This window comes from Dermacentor andersoni, chromosome 1 (genome assembly GCF_023375885.2).
Source record: "Dermacentor andersoni chromosome 1, qqDerAnde1_hic_scaffold, whole genome shotgun sequence".
NCBI lineage: Eukaryota > Metazoa > Arthropoda > Arachnida > Ixodida > Ixodidae > Dermacentor > Dermacentor andersoni.
Window position 1 is genome coordinate 287,257,638 of NC_092814.1, and position 20,847 is coordinate 287,278,484.

Consider the following 20,847-nt stretch of genomic DNA (forward strand, 5'->3'; position numbering starts at 1 on the left):
GCGTGCGTGTGTGCGCGTGCTTTAGTAATACACTGCGGCCCAAAGACACTATGGAGGGGAATATAATAACAGTTTCATTACTCCAGCTCCAGGCAGACGCGCTTCAACAATTTTTCTGAAAAAAAAAAGAATTGGCGAATACCAGGTATATTTCCGCTCTATGCATACGCATGACGCACAGTTGCCATTGCGGCCATACCTAACCTCAACCAAGAAATTTATGTAAGAAACAATTATAACGGAATAAAATACGTAAAAGAAGTATTTGGTCAGCTGAAAACCACCTCGCTCAGTGCCCATGGGCGCACATTCAGTTTCGCACTCGCGTCCGCTAATTTTCCCCAGCACTCGCACGCGGATCATCGCCATGCAAGCACTTGCACTCACAATAAAGAAATGAGTGTCTACCGCTGTCTTGTTTAGAAAACGCTATCTGATAAGAGCGTGTAAGTGATCGAGTGCTGCTGAAAATTAGCGGACATGAGCGCGAACCCGAATGTGCGCCTGTGAGAAGTGAGGAGGCACTGGCACTGAGCAAGGTGCTGGCTTCACCTGACCAAATACTTCTTTTACTTACTTTATTCCGTTATATTTGGATTTATTACGTGCTACTGGAGGATTAGAATTGACCCATCATATTGACGGACAGACAGCTTGCGCGCGTATCGCGCACGTTGCAAGATACAAAATTGCTCGCATTTCGTCGGTAAACTGCTCGCAGATGCGACATCGGTCTATATGACATCGGTCTATGATATGTAGTTGCAAGATCGTACTCACGCGAGAGAGAGAGAGAGAGAGAAGGCAGGGAAGAAAAGCAGGGAGGTTAACCAGACTGCGTCCACTTTGCTACTCTACCCGTGCGGAGGGGGAGGGGGAGTGAAAGAGAGTGAGGAGACCTGAGTATCGCACTTTCACATGCGCTATGCTAGGTGCAGCATGTCTACAGTCGGGCACTCAAGTGTGTTGCCTTCAAGCACTGAAGAAGTGCGCCAATAGCTTTCTGGGCTAATAAATTGTGAGGTCAGGCTCCCCAGACCTTTGCTTCTGTAAATGGCCGATCGTCCACTCTATTCCAAGCACACTGGAGAGTCTAGCGTTGGTTATCGAAGCGAGAACAGTGGCACAGAAGATGGCCGATGGTCTCTTCACGCTTGCACTTAGCGCACATCAGTGAGTCCGCCATTCCAACAAGATAGTTGTAGGAGTTAGTCAATGCTACTCCTACCCACAGCCAACACAGCAGTGTCGCGTGACGACGTGAAAGGCTTGCTGGTAATTTCAGTTTCAGTGATGGGGTGAGGCTCTATAAACGACAGTTAGAGTTCTGTAGTGTATCCCAGTGACTCAACGTGATCGTACGAGCGAGACTGCGAAGCTCAGTTGCAGCGTCTACTCTCGATAAATGTATAAGGAGTATCGGTGCTCCAGCTCGGGCACGTCGGGCAGCGTCATCGGCGAAGTGATTACAAACGATGCCACAATGTCCCGGCAGCCACGGAGAGATTGCCTGATATAGGCTCCCAGACAGTGCTACGATCGGCCAGCGGATTTAGTGACCTTCCAGCCTCTCCTTCACCACTGCGACGAATCGCTTCGTGAAGCTAACAAAGCGTCCCCCTCAAACAGACCTGCGGTACCAGCAAGGCGAGACATGTTTGGCCGATCGAGTGTTGTTTGATGGCTCACTGTCGCCGACGCCATCGATGGGAGCAAGAAACACTGGAAAAGGGTGTTCTACGGCGTTTCCTCGCGGACTCCGGTAACCGCCACGGTCGTTTGACAGACGCTCAGCTAACTGCTGGGTCCTCCCAGGAACCAAGACGCGCCAGTTTGAGTCAAGCGTGACAATGCCTGTCTACGAAGTTCCCTTCCTTTCTGTGCGTTCAGTGAACAAAGGTGCGGGAGTGATTGTGTGAACTATCGCTCTCAACGCGGGTCCTTCGACGACTTTGGACGCTCCGATTGCACGAACAGTCCCTGGCCTAGGGATCTAGGGAGGACAGAGAGGGTTTAAGCAGACTTCTTCGGCTACTCAGTGTGCTTCAATGCAGTCATGCTAGACTGACGAGACGCAACGTTCTCCACTCTTCATGTAGATCTTGTAAATAAACCCAGTACTCCTGGTTCTCGATCTGAACATGTTCCTCCCTTCAACAACGCCCTTAGCATGGATGAGTCGGACGACGGCATGGGCCAGCTACCCCTTTTGACATACCCGACACCAACTCTTACAATGGAGAGCAGCAGTATCACTCAAGGCATATCAAACGGAACGAGCGCCAACACTCATAGCATCGAACGGCACGGACATTTGATCGCCGACTCTGTAGGTTATACGGTACAGCGACGGTACAATAATTATCCGGCTCAGATTACTTAATCTCTGGTGATTGTAAACACAAACTATACTAAATTCTGGGGTGTTATGTGCCGTAGTGGGGGAGTCCGGATTAATTTTCACTACCTCAGGGTTCTTTTGCATGCACCTGAATCTAGATAGACGAGCGTTTTTGCACTTGGCCCCCATCGAAATGCGACGGCCGGGGTCGGGGTCGAATCCACGACTTTGAGCTCAGCAACGCACCGCCATAGCCACTACCGTGGCTGGTTACAAACTATACTAAAGCAATCAATAGGGCTAGTTGGTGGTCGTTCATGATTATATTGCGCTCAGTGTTACACTGACGAACATAAGGGACAAGACGCGGACGTATTGCGCTACGTACGTCTGCGTCTTGTCCCTTATCTTCGTCAGTGTAACGATGAGCGCAATATAATCATGAACCAACTATACTGTCCATCTGTCTGCGTCGTATTTCACCTTGCTCAGAATCATGCGCAAATTTCTCGTATTTTCAGAGTATATCTACAAACCCATTGTTGGTGGCAAGGGAGCTGCTTCTAGCAACATAAATGACTCTGAATTTCTTAGGAACTCTATAAGCAGCCGCAGATACGATCCGCATGTCTGTGTTGATGTTTTAGCTGTGTAGAATACAGCTATAATAGAGACCCAGAGAGTTAAAGCAGGTGAGGCGTATACAAACCTGACTCGTCTTAGAAGTTCTTGTGTTTGGTAGTGAGTCTCATTGGCGATCATGGTGCGACAAATCGGCAATGCCGTGAAGGAGAATTTCCAGCCACGACTGTCTAGCGCAAAGGAATCAAGGCGAACACTTCTGTTGGTCAGAAGGTGCTTTTAATGCAATGCCATCCACTGAAGCGCCGGTTGTGATGGTCGTATTGTGTAGACGACCTTGCATAGAGGAAGAGCATGGGCGCGAAATGGAAGGGCCATCACCGCCGTCTGCCCACGAAGAAATACAGCTGCTTTGGTCCACCCGTGGACTCCGTTTCTCCTCGAGAGGTATTTCTGAACAGTCTTGTGAGCGTCGTGCAGCCCAGCTAATATACGACACGAATTGTATAGTAAATGGCACACAGAGGAACTGTGTCGGAGCATAGCAGAAAACGCATGGCTTTCAGTAAATATACGATACTTTATGTTGACCCAATACAGGCTTCGCAGAGTGTGGCATCGAAACGAAGTCGTCTTCGACGGCTCAGTTACTCGGTCTAAGAAAACATATTTGAAGCAAAAGGAATCCTACATTATACGGGTGCAGTTGCCGACAGATATAGGCGCTGACCGGTGACGCACATCATGCCATTTTTCGGACGACCTAAACCTTCACGAACGCAGTCCTGTTGTATCTTGATTTTACTCATTTCCTTCTCCGCTCTTGTATGCCCGCCCGGACTCCGTTCGTGTGGCACTACAAGAAGTGCTGGTACGAAGCAACTTGTGGCAGTTCGCGCCTTCACGCGAACACTGCCGCGATACAGAATGGCAATATTCAACTTTTAGGCTTCGGAAGTGCCTGCGGTACCAGTGTGAGAGCCTATAATCAAAATTCACTATATACCACTCACTTGCTCACAAAAAGCCGAGACCAAACACAGTCTTTCGCAGGTGCGAAGTGCCACTCGTACGGAACGACGCAAAGCTGCACGCACGAAGACTGCACAGGCCAGTCAGCATTAGTATAGATGAGTGGCGATGACGTAGCGCCTCATGTGTGCCGATTACGGCTATTAGTCGCATCAATTCATGGAAAGAACGCGTGCTGTAATAAATGGCATTTAGTGAGCTGCATGCGGTGTTCTGGCGCCGTCCGTACGTTCGAAACTGCGTGCAATGCTCGAAAGCAACTTGTAACGCTGAATATGACTTAAGATTTATTCATCGTTGCGGGTCGCTCCCGAGGGTTTCACGAAATCATCGTGCCGCACGACTCGTCCCGGGTCTGTCGCCACTCGAGTAATACAAGTCACACGGTCGCGGTGCGTTCCACGTTCGTGGAAAAGTCCTCGGCTGGCTCGTCCCTTGGCGAAGCACAGCATGGCAGCCGCCAGTGAGCGTTCTGTGTGATCACGCCGAGAAGACCATCTTCCTCCTGTTCTCATGGCGCACGCTCTTGCTGTTTCTATGGCGACGCAGCACACAGTGCGTCATCCGGGAAAGAACTGCACCCTTACCGACACATTTATATCGGCCATGATTCTTTTTTAGAGGCAGATCAACTTGTCACGCCAACTGAGCTATTTAAGAGGCGGACGCGCACAACAAATCGCTGTGTGACGTCAGCTAATTAGTAAAGTTTTGCTAATTGTTCTTGTAATTTACATTAGGGCACATGTCCTAACTGCGGAACTGAAGTCTAGCACAAATGAAGTCAAACGCACTTAGCGTAAATCTCGTGCTTATATCTTCAGTTTCAGGAATACGTGCTCAAATTATGCGGCGAAATGGGACGACTGATATCCCAGGTAACATTATTCGTTCGCACCGCGGAATAATGAAGCGATAACTAGCGTAGCAGCTTTTCAAAACTCGCTTGTGACAGACGTAGCGCTGTTCACCTTCTTCAGGTGCATCTATTTTTGGAATAGGTGGACGTTACTTGTGTGACAAATCTCAATGTTGAGGAAGCTAATTAAAATAATTCCCCAATTAACGTTTTTCAATTATTTGCTTTAAGGCACATGTTCCAATTGGGAAATTGAAGCCCATAGCAGGGCAGTGAAGTCATGTTTGCATAACACAAAACTGTCACCACTGTCGAGATTTTGAGGCAGATATTTCAAAAACGGCACAAGTCTTAACTTTCTATTCTAACCAGACATGATTTCACTGCAACTTCGCTTTGACTTCGCAATTGGTACACGTGTCCTAAAATGAATAATTAAAATGTTAATCAGTTTATCTTTCTTTAATTAGCAACCTGACAATTATTGCGATTTCTCCCACAAGTAACGTCCACCTCTTCAGATAATCCTCCTCAACAGGCCGAATGGCGATATGTGCTTCAGACAACTTTATTTAAAAAAATGTTCAAACTAAGAAAAACGCGGTATAATTTGCCATGCATTTAAATATAACATAAAAATGCCTATTCAATTCTTTTGGTTGATTAATATTATAAAAAAACATAGAGGGATAAATCAATCGTATGTTGAAACCGTGGCCATAAGTTGGACCTCTTAGGCACGTCAGCTGGGCGAGAGAGAGAGAGAGAAGTGGTTCTTGTTCTTGTGGGGAAAGGAGGAAAGGCTGGCACTATCTTCTGCAACCCTTGCGGGAGCACGGCTCAGCGCCAGCAGGGGTATGGATATGGGAGTGAAGGAGATAGAAGGAGGGAGAAAGGTAGAGAGTTGCCATGGCAACAGCGGAGCAGCCCGGCCGGGAAGGCCCAGTGGCTTCGACTGGAGTAGTGTACTGGTAATAGACCATAGGAGGCAGCTAGGCGACTGGCTAGAACACAGCTGGCTCTAATCAGAAACCAAGCGGGCGCTACACGAAAATCGGAAGAAATGTTTCAAACCGCTTAAAATAATTAGGCTGCAAATTTCAACAAGAACGCTTTAGTATCAAGCGCTACTGAGAATTTTTGTCAGGTGCTCTGTCAAATCGACATGTTCCCTACACTAATTAACGACCAGTCCTAATCAGCTAATTGCACACCACGATTTGTCCATACAAGTAATGTCCGCCTCTTCAAATAAACCAGCCCAAGTACATCGCGGCACGGCCGCCATCTCCCTCAAGCTATGTTGAAAAATTAAGCCTGGTTGACATCCCAGCCTTTCATATCCTTGCTTCCTCTTTCTCTTCCGCCCCGATATGTATTGCCTTTGTATCCAGCCGATGTAATTTTGACGAGGATTGACGCATGAAGATGAACACAATCAACAGAGCCTGACGAACTAGAAATAAACTAAAGCATGTTGTGAGACCGGGCTAGTTGGTATTCCATATTGGTATAACCAGCGCAAAAGCAGACACAGAACACTAGAAGAAGCGACAAGGACATGTCCTTGTAACCTTTATCACACTCGCCATTTGCCGCACCCGTGTCTTGCCATACTGCATTCGCAACGAGCAGGTGCCCACAGACGCTCGTGCGTCTGTGGGCACCTGCTCACAGACGCACAAGGGTGTGCAAGGTCCTGCGCTAGGAGGTATTGAGGCAAGCACGATTATACCGGGAGTCCTTTCACGTTAAAGTCAATTGCGGTCCTAGGAGCCGCCAAGCCAAAATGAAAAAGGGGCGCCAGTGAACTGCTCTTATGAACCAGATGGCGGCAGGAATTGGTTCTCCTTCGGTTTCGTAACCGGTCGATCCACAGTCTTTGCAACAGGTTCACAATGAGGAAGGCGTCTCCCTGCCGGACTTCGTCAGACGGACCCTCGCTCTTGGCACCAAGTTCGCCGTTGAAAGACACAACTCGCCAGCGGAACTGCTAACATTGGTGCGTGACGTGTCCAAGCTTGTCCCGGAGCGTGAAGGTGAACGCTGTGCGTCTGAAGGTGAAGACGTGCTTTGTCGATATTCCCATCCTGAATGAAGCATTCCTGTTGGGCGGGTTGCGGCTTGCCTCGCAAGTTACAACTTTTGTCTTCTGGCATCAGACAAACAAGGTGGGTTTCTTGTTACACGGTCATGGGTCATTTATAAGTAAAGTTCAAGCTGCTGTTGATGCGGTTTGTAACCAGCGATCAGGCGTCAATCTGAAGAACGCCAAATCTAAAGCAATATGTAGGTTAGCCAAGCTAAATCTCAGCACACTTGCTAGTTCGTAGAAAAGAAATAAAACTTGGCCCTGCAAATGTTCAAGTTTCTCCGAGAAAAATCACAAGCACGGACCGCCTTCGCGCGTTATTGTTTCTGAAAAGGGAACGTGGCAAAAGCCGATTGCCTGCTGGCTACAGTGTCACTTGAAAATGTTACAAGTTGATGACCCTTTTTTAGTCATTAATTCATCGCAGATTATCCAGAATCTTAATGAGCCCACCAGCGTTCCGTATAAGGGTTTCTCTATTAACCTTAAGGATTTATATTAATCTATTTCACATTATGCGCTCATGGCTGCCATTGAAGAAGCCACTTTTGAATTTGGCGCATTGGCATTCGAGAATGAGTGTGGCGTCACGGTTACCGTTTTCTTTATTTGCTTAAATTATATCTCAACTCTGATTTCGCTGAATTGAATGGAGGAGTTTTTCTTCATAAAAGTGACTTGTGTATCGCTTCTTGCATGCACCAATACTGAGCGATCTGCTCTTGCCGTATATTTAAGTAGGAAGGTTGAAGCACATTTAGCTGGAACAAATATAGCAAAATGCTTTCGATTTGTCGACAATTACCTAATCCTGTTTGACTAATGCTGCCGGCTTTGAGTCCTCCCTCCAGCAGACATTGGCGCTGTTCAGCGAATACCTGGAATCGCTCAATCTTACGCGCGAACGTCCTGAGGACGGTTCTATTAAGTTTCTTGATTTGAAGCTGTCTTTTTTTTTTTTGGGGGGGGGGGGGGGGGCGGCGAAGATGTCTGCTGGAACTATGAGCCTCCAGCTAAAAAACCTCTGTCGCCTTTTGCGTCAGCCCACAGTAAGCTGGTCGAGCGCGCCATTGTTCAGGCTTGTTTGAATAACGCTTTGATTAAATCTTGTCACCACTCGATACGGGAGAGCTTCAGCTCGCAGGTTGCTAGCTTGAAGGCAGCTGGCTATTCCTGTCACCTCGTTGTTTCTGTTTCATAGACGCTGTGCAAGAAGTTCCAAAACTGTGACATCCGTTCTGGTACAGGAGCAACTGCTCGCAGGAAGAAAGCGGTAATATATCGTACCTACATGCCATCTCGCGCAAACTCAAGAGGATATATGTCAAAGGGCGCGCGTTTCCTTTCCGGCGCCCCACAAGTTACCTCAGTGGTGTGCTAGAACGTGAGCAGACAGTCGAACTTATGCAATACAATGTGCACAAAAAAAAAAAAAAACATTCGTAGACTGCTCAAGAGGCGTTGTACCTCTTTCCTGCGGGCGGCGTTACGTGGGACAGAAGGGTAGATGCCTAAATGTGAGATTGCAGGAGCATAGCCAGAAAGCGCAAAAAGGGAGAGAGGGTTTTCTTGGAATGCATTGCGCTAAATGCGGATGTCGTCCACTTTCTGACAAGACAGCAATACTAGCTATATATAGAAACGCACATGATATACAAGAATTATCATTGAGGCCGCGACTATCGCAAGAGGCAACTGCATCCGTAAAGCTTCCATAGCGTTGACGGATAAAGAATTTGCTCACTTAGAGGCACCTGCATGTGGGGAGCCGCCTTAGGTTCTGGTGTTTTTCTTGAAGATTTGTAGTTTGATAACTTGCACAAATAAACCGGCTGTTTCAGCGAGCGCTTTCTAATTTTTTTTTTTTTTTAATGCCTGTGGCAGATAGCACAATTATAGTCCATGCGCTGGTCTACTCGAAGAGGCGGACATTACTTGCACAATATAAATGCATTATCGACTAATTAGCAAATATTCACTAATTAAGTGTTCAACTGATTAGCTTATGGAGCATATGACAATTTACAAATTCTAGCCGCGGAGTTCGCAAGGCGATATATCCACTTAGAACAAATGCTCGGAATGATACCAGTTTTTATATATTAATCCCCGAACTTTGCGGAGAAATGCATCGGCGTACCAGTTACTTTTATGCTTCAATGCATAAAACGGCGTTCTGTTGAGAAAGTAAGTCGAACGACAGTGCATTGTTACCGCACGTTTGACGGCGCATATCTCGAAAATGGTGTCATTTACACAATTCTTTTCAAGTGGGCATGCCTTGCAGTTTTACCGGCTACAACTTGTAAATTTTAATATGTGCCATAAGGTAACTAGTTCAAACCATAATTAGTTCGTTTCTCTTACTTATTCAATCATGCATTTTAATGTACCGTGCAAATAATGTCCGCCTCTGCGAGTAGGCCAGCTTATGGACTAGAATTGTGATATCTGCCACAGGCCATTTTTAACAATGTTTGAAAGTGTTCGCTGAGACACCCTATATGTGGTTGTGCTCACGAGCGAGGTTATATATTCATGCTTCTTTGTAATAAAAAGCCAACTGGAACAGGTGGTGCTGGTTGGAAGCAGCGCTTGTCCTTGTCGCTTCTTGTGTTCTGTCTGCTTTTGCGCTGGTTATATCAATATGGAATACCGACCATAGCCCGGTCTCACACCTTACTTCCCTTTTATGAGGCAGATATGATCGACATTGCCTAAATTGCTAATAACACCTGAAATAATTTCTAAAGTAACATTACCATTCGCACAGATGAAGTCGAGGGCTCATCTAAAGCCCCTCCATACACGTTTTCGCCCAACAGGTATAAAAGTGGCGCTGGCGCGTTGATGGAGGAGTCGTCGGATGGAGCCATAACTTAACGCGACAGCCCGTGTCGCAGTAAATCCGGCGTCGGCGTCCCGCGCCGTTGCAGCAAAAAAAAAAAAAAGTTGAAACCACGCATGCCCAACCATGTGGCGCAATGAAGTTACTGGACTAATCAAATTTCTCAAGCTAAAATATGTAGAAAAATAGTGAAGTACGACTTACACAAAACCTAGAGACATGATAGCATAGGATTGTGATTTGAATATACGAGAAAACGTAATTCTGCTACGCGAAAACAAAAAAAAAAAGAAAACAACACGAACCGCTTTTCTAGGGAGTTAGAGCGGCCATGGCCTTTGAGATTTGCGCCCGCAAAACTCAAAGGCCATAAAGCGGCGCGACCGGTTGCTTACAGCACCTCCAGATGGTGCTAGCCTCCACCGCAACGCGGCCACGCAAGAGACCACGTTTCTACCAGAAGGCTCGCCTTCGTGCATAGCGTTCGCTGCCAGCGTTTACCGGTGAACATTACGGTTACATGCGCTGCCGTTGCCGGGAAGCGTGAGAAGTAGTCAGGGATCTTTGAATGCTATCGCGTTTCACTCTAAAGGCGAAGCTTAGGCTCAAAATTTTTATGCTTCATAGAATGTCAACAAGGGCAAACTGCATAACGCTATAAAAAGCATGACGTGGTAATTATCTCTTCGGGCGATGGCTCGCTGACTAGGGCCGACAAACAACGCCACTCGCTTCCGTGTGCGGCGCACCTTGGGTGCTCCTCCATGTCACGTGATATGCTGAAGCTGTTCATGCGGCCCTGATAGAGCTTATGCACCTACCCGGCTCCATATCGCATAGCTGTTTTAACAGACGGGCAGTCTTTTTTCCATTCTGACGACTAACTACATTCAGCTTGTAAAATAAACCTAGAGGTCCGAGGCTCACACGTAGTATTCAACTCTGATCAGTCGGGATTGAATCATGCGAGGTAAGCGATGCAGAAAACCTGTCAGGCGCTTTTCACACACTACAAAGCTAGCTTTACACATACCAATCGTTATCCTTACAGTAAATGTAACCACCTTTACTTTTTACAGGAAAGAACAGTTTAATAGTGAATGTGTAAAACGTCTGACCGGTTTCCTGCGTAGTTTGCCTCATGCGAATCAAGCCATAGTGATTTAAACGAGCTGAAACAACACTTGCACTGACGAAGGCGAACTACTACGTTCTATAGGCGCCTTAATAACTTATTCGCTATAAGTCAGTGCGTCAAACATGCTGACAAAGTATTCACTTTTCAAGTCATCTTCAACTGATAACTCTTTATTCAATTTTTTTTACATATATCCCACGGTTTTAGATAGGCGCCACGCCTTCGCGAGTGACGTGTATAGGTTCAACGTGTATAGGTTGTATTCGGCAATCCACGTCTTTGGTGCTCGTCCAAACCGTATAGGTCCAGACCAAATGAGCACCTATCCGCCCGCGGCGTGAAAGGGCTCGGTGCGATCATTTGCCACACCGACTGGCAAATCTAGAGTGCCTCAATGCGCAACTCCTCAGCGGCGGGAGAGGAGGATATCGAGGCACTCTAGTCAGATCCTTGCGAAAACGGCAACAAGGCCTTGTCAGAGCCAATGAGGAAGGGTGAAACATAGGTTCCGAGATCGGGCTTTGACACCACACGCCACTCGATCTCGGAGGCCACTGATGAAAAGTCAAAAAAAAAAAAGAGCGGTTACAAAACATGGCCAACCAAGACCTGACCCGTGTGCTTGCACATGTCACTCGTGTACGGGAAAGAGAATATACTAGCTTCGGCCGGCCGCGTTCTGGCATGCCAGCCGCGTTGGTCATGTTGCCGTCACGATGGTCATTTCTGCAATACCTCCAAGGCAAACACTTTGCCTGGTTTTCTCGGTTAAAGAAATTTATTGCCGAAAATGGACTGAACAAACGCCGTGATTACTCTCAGGCGAGTCCGAACTCCAGGCTTGCAGCAGCGGACCTGTAATCGAAAGGCAGCATTAGAATTATAGCTTTAGAAATGTAGAAGTATAACCGCGAAAGTTTTCGGAATTCGGGAACTACGAGAAAACTTCTACTCAGAATCCACATCATGTAGCCTTTATAGATGAAAAGATGCAGTGCGTAGATCCCGCACTATGCACCAACATTACCTAATATGCAAATTGTATTACACATCAAAAAATATTATTTCGCAATTTCTGCATTCTGATAACATTTGTGGGCAAGTGCATACGTTTAACTAGACATAAAACATACGCTTAATTTATACAAATGAGCAATACGAAACTTCCCGCACAGATGCAGCGCTTGCGCAAATGACAAGTGTTTTCAATATAACGGAAGAATGACGCTTGTAATAATGTCCGTCTCTTATTCAGGTATGGAAGCAGCCAAGGGAGCTTTGGAGTAGCTCTGGGAGCAGCAAATTTGGCACATTGTACCAGGTTTGGAGCAGGAATTGTTCGTTTTGGAGCAGAATATATGCGTTTTGGAGCATGCTAGGTAAGGTTCAACATGACTAAAATACAGATAAATCAAGAAAAAAAGCTCTTTATTAGACTTTGCAGAATACTACTAGGTTACGGCCCATCAGCTCCGCGGACGCTCGCAAGGTGGGGGAGAGTTCACTAAAGGAAAAATAAATTCATATACCCGACAAAGGAAACCCATACGCGTTCCTCGGAAACCACTACTAAATTAGGTACAGGACGTGCCAACTAAATGTGGCCAAGAAAAAAAAATAACCAAGGGATTTGCGCGAACGGCAGCCATTGCGTTTTGATAGCCTTTTGTTTATGCTAGCCAAGAGTTGTTGTTTTCGTTGTGCACAAGCAACTAATAGAGAGTTTTAGTTTAGGGGGCGCAAGAACTAGGGGTCACGGTACTGCGCATGCGCAGACCCCTTCGTCTGGATCCGCGCATGCGCAGTGCCGTCACCCCTAGTTCTTGCGTACGCAAGCCGCTTGAATCCCCTAAACTAAAAACTCTCTAATATCTAAGTTTAGTTAGCTAACGTTAATTACCTCACTTAATGGATAATTATATTAGATAATGCAAATACTACCTTGTTTTAAATGCAGTTATCGCTCGTGTTCCAACATTTCCGACAACTTTTTCATTGACAACTCGCCGATTAGGTAAGCTAATAGAATTAGCTAATTAGACAAATTCGTGTACAATGAACAAGAAATACTGAATGTGACAACCACGAACAACACCCATCAACATACAGCGAACACCGTTCGCGTAATGCCCTCAACTATTTTTTAGAATTATTGGTGACTTTCAGTTCGCATAGCAAAATACCACAGAATAAATGCGAAGTTACTTTGTTGGTAACTGCACGTTTGCCAGTATTCCACATAACTTGGAGAGAAGAAAAAAAATTATGAGAAGAATAAACGGAACAAAAGTGTTCACTGGCTTTCTGATCAGCGTCGCCCACCAATACTTTGCAGAAGCTCGATTGTTAGGGCGCTGCCCCATAATATCAACGCAAAACGGTGACGGTTATTTTGAATGCCAAACAATCGTTTCTGCGCAAGTCGCGCCGTGAACATCACTGCCGCGAACGCAATTTCTGTCGTTCGCGTATTCACCGACCCTGACCGCCATTTGGCCGCTACGGTAGACTAAAACCGAAACTTTACATCCTCGGTTTGTGTTTTGCGGCCGCAAAAGTCTAATTTTTTATGGTATGTTTGAGCAGAACATAGAGTACCCGGAGTGCAAATTTGACTGATGATTACAGTTGCCATTGGATATTTCTTGGCAAGAATTTTCGCAAAAGCAAGCAGTTCGTTTCTCAGCATGTCGCGCTATACCATTCCGGTAACGAGACGTGGTGCACGAGCGAAATATGTTTTAACGTTACCCACGGTGTTCACCATTATTCGACGCAGATTTACCAATAGCGCGTACAAATGGGCCTTAAAATGTATTACGACAGACCGCACGACTTGTTTCTGCTGAGAGCGCGGCTTTCTTTCCCGACTGCCCCATAACAAGAATGCCAGTTCAAAGCACCTATAGCTGGATCGCATATTGCGAAAACGCGTAAGACTTACAAAACATTCGCAATGCATTGTATAGCACAAATGATTTTCGTTTTCCTGCGGTCAAGTTACAATACGCCACCAAACACAGCCACAATCCAAGGACGCCGAAGCTACAGCATGGTTTCTATGGCTCAATGCTAGCAGCCAACAAACACATGGCTGTGTGGTTGCCACTGAACACGAACGTCTAGCAAAATTTAGCGACTACATTCGAAGTTAGTGTTTTGGCGCACGTTGGCGCAGCTCGGTGGTTTCGCGCAAGATGGCGCAATTGGCGCAGCACTCCCATACCTTTTCATTTTGCGCAAATTAAATATACAAGAAAGCAATTCATTACCAAAAAAAAACATACGTTAATTGTGAGTAGCTGAATTGAACTGCATTCTTGGGTTTTACGTCCCAAACCCACGATTCGATCATGAGGCGCACGCCGTAGCGGGGGACTCCGGATTTATTTTGACCACCAGGGGATCTTTGACGCGCCCCCAATGCACGCGACACGGGCGTTTTTGCATTTTGCCCCCATTGAAATGCGGCCGCCGCAGCCGGGCTTTGATCCCGCGACCTCGTGCTTACCAACACCATAGCCCCTAAGCCACCGCGGCGGTACGTTGCAAGCAGCCGTTTACGACATATTTCTTCGAGAGAAAAAAGGACAAGCTCGTTTCGCTACTGTTCGGTAACGAATCATGGATTAGTACAAAACAAAGCTCACCGGACTAATAATCCTCCTAAAGAAGCAAATGACTCAGGTGTCAGACATCCTGGCACCATTAAATGAACTAAAATTTAAAAATTACATTGTGGGGTTTTACGTGCCAAAACCACTTTATGATTATTAGGCACGCCGTAGTGGAGGACTCCGGGAATTTCGACCAACTGGGGTTCTTTAACGTGCACCTAAATCTAAGCACACCGGTGTTTTCGCATTTCGCCCCCATCGAAATGCGACCGCCGTGGCCGGGATTCGATCCCGCGACCTCGTGCTCAGCAGCCCAACACCATAGCCACGTTACCCACTGAGCAACCCCGGCGGTTTCCATTAAATGAACTCTTTCGGGTTAACGATATCGACCGATACACGAGACGGCATCGACATCACTTGGACCGCGGTTGGGCCTGTTCTATTCTAATATAGCGCAGAGAAAGCAATACACGGCCATGAAAGAACTCAATGATAAGAGCAATAATATATGGGGCGCTGGTTCTGCACTCAAACCGTTTTTGCATTCCGCCCCCGCGATAAAGATCGCGGCCACCACTTGGAACCAGACCTGCGGCTTCGTGCTCAGAAGCAGGCACTGCTTCGAGCGAAAGTCGAAGACGGACATGAAACTCAACAAAGGGTCTGCAAGACATGACCCGCCAACAGTTTTTGGAACTACCGAACTAAGGAACTCGCTTGTAGCAGCTGAGAAACTTGAAGACCCAGACGGCCAGGACAATAAAACAACCCGTTCCCCATGAAAACAAGCTGGCAGATGTGTTAGCGACGTGGCCGTGACTTCAAAGGCAGCTCGCATGGAATTTAACGATAAGCTTATCTGCGCGGTGCAGAAGCGTCCCATATCGTGGGATAGTGGAAGGGTCGGTTATAAAGACGGAGACACGTCTGTACGTCAATCTTTTCGGATTACACACAGCGCGGCCATACCGCTTATTTCCAACGCAGTGTCTCCGCTAAACAGGCACAAAATATACTGATATTGGGGGGGAGGAGTTACGGAGTCGCCATCTGTCGGAAGAGCCCCCCTTGCATAGTATGAGGCATCACGCGGCGCGCTCCTCATAGGTTTCGCTTACGGCGCTCAATAAAAACACTACGCGGCAGCTCTCCTGGTCATTTTATGTAGGTACTCTCAAAACGAGGGAAGTTTTTGACTGTCGATATCATAATCTTGGGCAAACTTACAGCACAGAATCGTTTACAGACGCTATCTCTACCGAATACGTACAGCGAACGCCACCGCGCGCGGTCGCCGCGATGGAGTCTCCCCAACCGACTTCTTGCGTGAAAGGTAGGAAAACGCTGAGAGTAGACTATGTGAAATATGTTCTTATAGTGGGCTGTGTGTATAACCAAATGGGGCATAACAGAATGGAGCCTCAATGCAGCGATCGCACGGGCTCGCAGCGACCGACTGCGCGTCGACATGCATGCATGTCCGCGCACAATGTTTTGCTTTCGCTGTGAGCGCGCTTTCACACTGAGTGTGTGCGTGCCGTGAGCTTTAAGCCGCAGCATATGAGCATTTGATACACTAGCAACCATTGTTGCGTGGACGCTATCAGAACTGTTAAAAAATAATTTCGTTATATAGAGACTTCGACGCCTACGGCGACTGTGATGTGCCGTCGCAACGTACCCTTCAATCTTTTTTGTCTTCTAAATTCGTGGACATTTCAATATTATTTCTCAAGTTGAGTCGCACTGTATGTTTATCGGTCTTCTAGCGCGCTATTTCCCTCTGCTTCTTTTTTGTAATTCAGTGCATTAATTCTTAACAGAAACATGACCATATGCCATGCCTTTCTTTAATGTGCGTCTTACCGCTCCCTTTCCGTTCCAGTGAACTTGCCAGTATCTAGCATCAACAAGTTCATAAACTAAACCGTCCTGACATTAGCCGGGCAGCGGGCGCGGGCGAGCGTTTTCTGCTACTCACCGAACATCGCGCAGTCCCGGCGCCGTAGCAGAATTCTTCCTCGCGTGTGTGCTTGCTGCATACCCGAGCTGTAGCCGATGGCTGTCTGCCGGTTCTAAGTTTCGTCAGCCAAGCTTCACGCAGCCCCTTAAAGTTATAGTTTTCGTGCCAAAACCACTTTCTGATTATGAGGCACGCCGTAGTGGAGGACTCCGGAAATATGGACCGCCTAGAGTTTTTTAACGTGCACCTAAATCCAAGTACCACGGGTGTTTTTGCATTTCGCCCCAATCGAAATGCGGTCATCGTGGCCGGGATTCGATCCCGCGACCCCATTGTCCTTTAGTCAGGTCTAGTGAGTGGTACGGCCACGCGGCTACGTACGGAAGAGGGCAGACACTATTTTGCAAGTCGTCTATGACTCAATCGCGCTTTCGGCGTTGTAGGCGTGCTATATTATTCTAGATTTAAAAAATACAGGAACCAAGCTTTGCACTAGAACTATATAATGCCCCATATAATGCAAGTTTCCCTCACTTTCTCTGACCTGCTGTCCAACTTGATTGAAGAGATGTTTGGATGTAACTTGCGATCATGGTATTGTAGTCATCGCGCGACGTATATTGTTATTTGCTCACACTCAGAAATTGATGAGGCAGACAGTATGAAGCAGGGCTGCTTACTGTTTAGAAGCATTGGTGAAAAGTACGGCATCCGTAGTTCGCAGTAAAGTAAGGGCCGGTAGTTCTCAGAGATTTGAAAGTGTTGTGTCTCCTGACATCCGTCTATTCTGAAAGTTGCCGAACGTTTATTTAGGATGGGCTCCCCGCAGCAAGCAGCACGTGTTACGACCGGGTAGATGAGCCTCTGCTAGGCGATTATTCACGGCTGTCTGGTCTTCAGTCTTGAGACACTCTCTCTATGTCCATAATTATCCGCCAGCTTCGTTCATGACTCCTTTTATGCGCGTGCCCCTCCCCCCTCCTCGTATCCATCACCCCACTCCCATTTTAAAAATTATTTTCCGTTAGTCACTGTCGCGCTCTTCAACATTCACTGGGTTGTTGAACGGCACGGCGGCCCCTAACATTCCTATACTTCTGTTTCTGCGTGGACTTCGAGACCATTCACCTACCTGCCCTCCCAACTGTTTGTTGTGGCGGTTTCTTAGCTTCCCTGGCCCAGCACCCCCGTCCTTGATATGTATTTTGCCGTGCGCAAATCAGCGTTCTGTAGTTCTTTCTGTCTTGTCCGATTTTTCGCACTGTTTTCGTTCTTCACAGCACGTACAAACAAGCCTAACAGAAAGCTCTTCTGAAGTTTATTAACATAATGAAAGTCAGAGACAAGAAACAGGAACTGAATAAAAGAAAGAGCTGATTATGCGTTTCCTAGACAAGCAAGTCACAATGTTTTCGGAATGCTTTTCCTTCGCGCAGCGTGGTCCACGATTCAGTCAAGTACCAGAAATGAGGAGCTCTTCGACGACACGAAGGCCTGGTGGGGAGCAACAATGCCCCCATGTTTTATGCACGCGCTCGCCCATCTTTATATGCGTGTGGAATTTTTAGCACTAATCCTCCGTCAGCAGTAACGGTTAACACGATCCGGAATGAGGTAGACGTGCGCCATGAGTGGGGTCGCAATGTTCCGTGCATGGGAGAGGGGATCGGCCCCATGACACTCACCGCTTCCCACCTTCGGACCACTTCCAGCCCTCGCCTTGCGTTCACATTCAAGTTTTCGCTTTCATCCATTTGGCTGTTTCGGAGCTCACCTCCTGAAACTTTCTGTTCCGTGTGAAACTTTCTGTTCCCTGGCCATGGAGTGCGGCTGCACGTCGCGTCAGGTCCCCATTTCCTTAGGACTCTCGGCGGAAAATCGCATTTTGAGGAGAAAACCATTGATAATCAAAATAACAAGTGCCAAAGACCCCAAGGATACCATTCTCTACCAGGTGGGCCAGTTTTTCGGACGTCAATCGTTCTTTCCTCTCGCTAAGCGTGGCGGGAGATCTACGCCTAACGCGAACGCCTCGAACGTCTTCGCCGCAGCGGTGGCTGAGAGAGCTCGGCCTAGCGCGCGACGGGGATATCCAGGCCCTGCTCCATGATGGAACTCGTGAGCTTGGAAGGCGAGGAAATGCAAACTGGGGAGTTCGGTAAAGAATCAGGTTGGTGTGAAGTTAGAAGAGGCGCGAAGGAAGCGATGAAGCGGTGGGGCCGGATTGGCGGGCCACAAGCAGCAGGGAAGAACCTTCGGGGAAGCAACAAATAAAAACAAATGGAAGAACGAACGCAGGGTGCGACAAATCATCAAAGCAAGTAGGCTGCCTAACCTGCTAAAAGAAGACTACAGAGTTATCGTGCGTCCACGTGGCGGACTTAACGTATCGGACTACCAGCTGGATCGCATTTACTGCTGCCTGCGCAACGCTGCCGGGGTCGGTCGAGAGAGAGCGGAGGAAGACAGCATATGCATGAAAAGCAAGCAAAATATAGCGGTGCTCAGCTCGCCTTCCGAGGACCGGGCCAGGAAATATGGGGCTATCAATCAGCTCCGCTTTGGAGAACAAGAACTTGAAGCAAGTGCTTACAGAGCAGCTCCTGATAACGCATCCAAGGGTCTCATCAGAGGAATATCCAAGAAGGAGATTCCGGAGGACATAGTGACCAGTCTGGTCACGCCGTGAAATCCTGGAGCCTTGCACGCCAAGCGAATGGCTAACACAGACAACGTGATCGTTTTATTCGAAGGTTTTCACGTCCCAAAATATGTGCGATATGCAGCGATGCTTATCCAATGCTCCTTGTATAAAAAGCACATCGCCATATGCTATGGATGTGGAACAACAGGCCGCAGGACTGACGTGTGCCCCAACCCTGAAGACAAGATTTGCCGGGGCTGTGGTTGCAAGAATCCACAGCAGGATCACAACTGCGAAGCGGATTGCAAACTCTGCGGCAAAGACCACCTCACGGGAGACAAGTACAAGCAAGATACAAGATACCGTACCTGGTCAGGAGACGCCGCTGGGAGCCACGGAGTAGGGAAGAAGAGGCCGAAGAGGGAGAGTACTACTACCACAACTACAAAGAAACCAGAGGGAGTACAAAAATAACCATAAGACTGTAGCGAGCAAGCAGCCCTCAACCGACAAAGAAGAAACAAGCAGGAAAAACTACGGAAGAGACCGTTCCGGTTCCTTTCCGAGACTGCCCGGGGAAGCCGGTCGCGGACGCTCCAGGTCCAGCTCCAGATCGCGGACCAAGGTCGAGGTCCCAACCCCCAATACTCAGAAACAGGCACCCGGAGTTTCGCCAAGATCGAAGAATCGCAAGAGCGAAAGCTCTCCCCAAAAGACTCCCAGTGCCAGGGACGTGGTCTATGTGGACGCGGCGGAGTACGCAAATAGACAAAGTATGTCGATAGTTGGTACGACTCTAGACGGTGACTGCAGAGTTAGTGGCACGGTAAAAACGGGGAAGGCGGAGGTGGCGGAGGAGGCTGCCTTAGCTCTGGCAATAGCCTCCACGGAGGCTAACATCGTAGTAAGCGACTCCAAGACAGCCATCAAGAACTCTGCAAAAGGAAGAATCTCGCCGGAAGCGCTGAGAATTTTAAACAACTTTCGTGAAGATCAAGACGTTCACATCATATGGGCACCCGCACTCCTCCCTTCCCGGGAACGAAACAGCGCACAACCTGGCTCGAGAACTGACGGGCCGAGCAGGTGACACGCAACAAATACTGGGAACGGAGAGAGACCGGATGAGCAGCTTTAACGAGATCACCAAACACTATAAATTTGGAAGGGCCCATTTCCCCCCGGCACCCTCCTCGCTGAGTAGACGGCAAGCGATGGCATGGTGCCTCTTACAAACAGATACATATCCGAACCCGGTGGTCCCACCGCTCCTACCCGGAACTTTACACGGATAGATGTAGATTCTGTCAGGAAAGGGCGGACCTACAACATATGGTTTGGGCTTGTCCTCGGACACTCACACAGAATAAAATAAACAAGACCAGAGAGCAGTGGGAGACCGCGTTGCTCAGCTGTGCACCGGAAGACCAACTCAAGGCAATCCAGCAGGCCGAAGATGCCGCCAGGGCCCAAGGGCTCGAGGCCGTCATCTAGGTAGAGAGGCCTATGTCTCAAATCTGCTAAAGTTTATGCATTTCTCCTCCCTGGCTATGCCAATGCTATGTGCCAAGACACATGGCGCTGTCGTGAAATGTGGGCACCAGAGATAGCACTGCATGGTGCAATGAATGTAAATTTCTGGCAGTCTTCATCTCTGTCATGCAGACCTTGGTATGAGAGAAAAACTTAAGTTCCTAGATTACATTACGTGCAATAAATATGTTCACA

General features: G+C 47.7%; 1 protein-coding gene across 4 annotated transcripts in view; it reads right to left on the minus strand.

Moving 5' to 3' along the window:
- Nucleotides 1-20,847, minus strand: part of LOC140213725 (CCR4-NOT transcription complex subunit 7-like) — a 283,027-nt gene that overhangs the window by 111,769 nt on the left and 150,411 nt on the right. For 3 of the 4 annotated variants that reach the window (XR_011890645.1, XR_011890642.1, XR_011890644.1), the window contains one exon: nucleotides 11,047-11,747. The exons of the other annotated variant lie outside the window; for it this stretch is intronic. The gene's annotated coding sequence lies outside the window, so the exon portion shown is untranslated. Of the gene's footprint in view, nucleotides 1-11,046; nucleotides 11,748-20,847 lie in introns of those variants that run through there. 4 annotated transcript variants of the gene reach the window in all.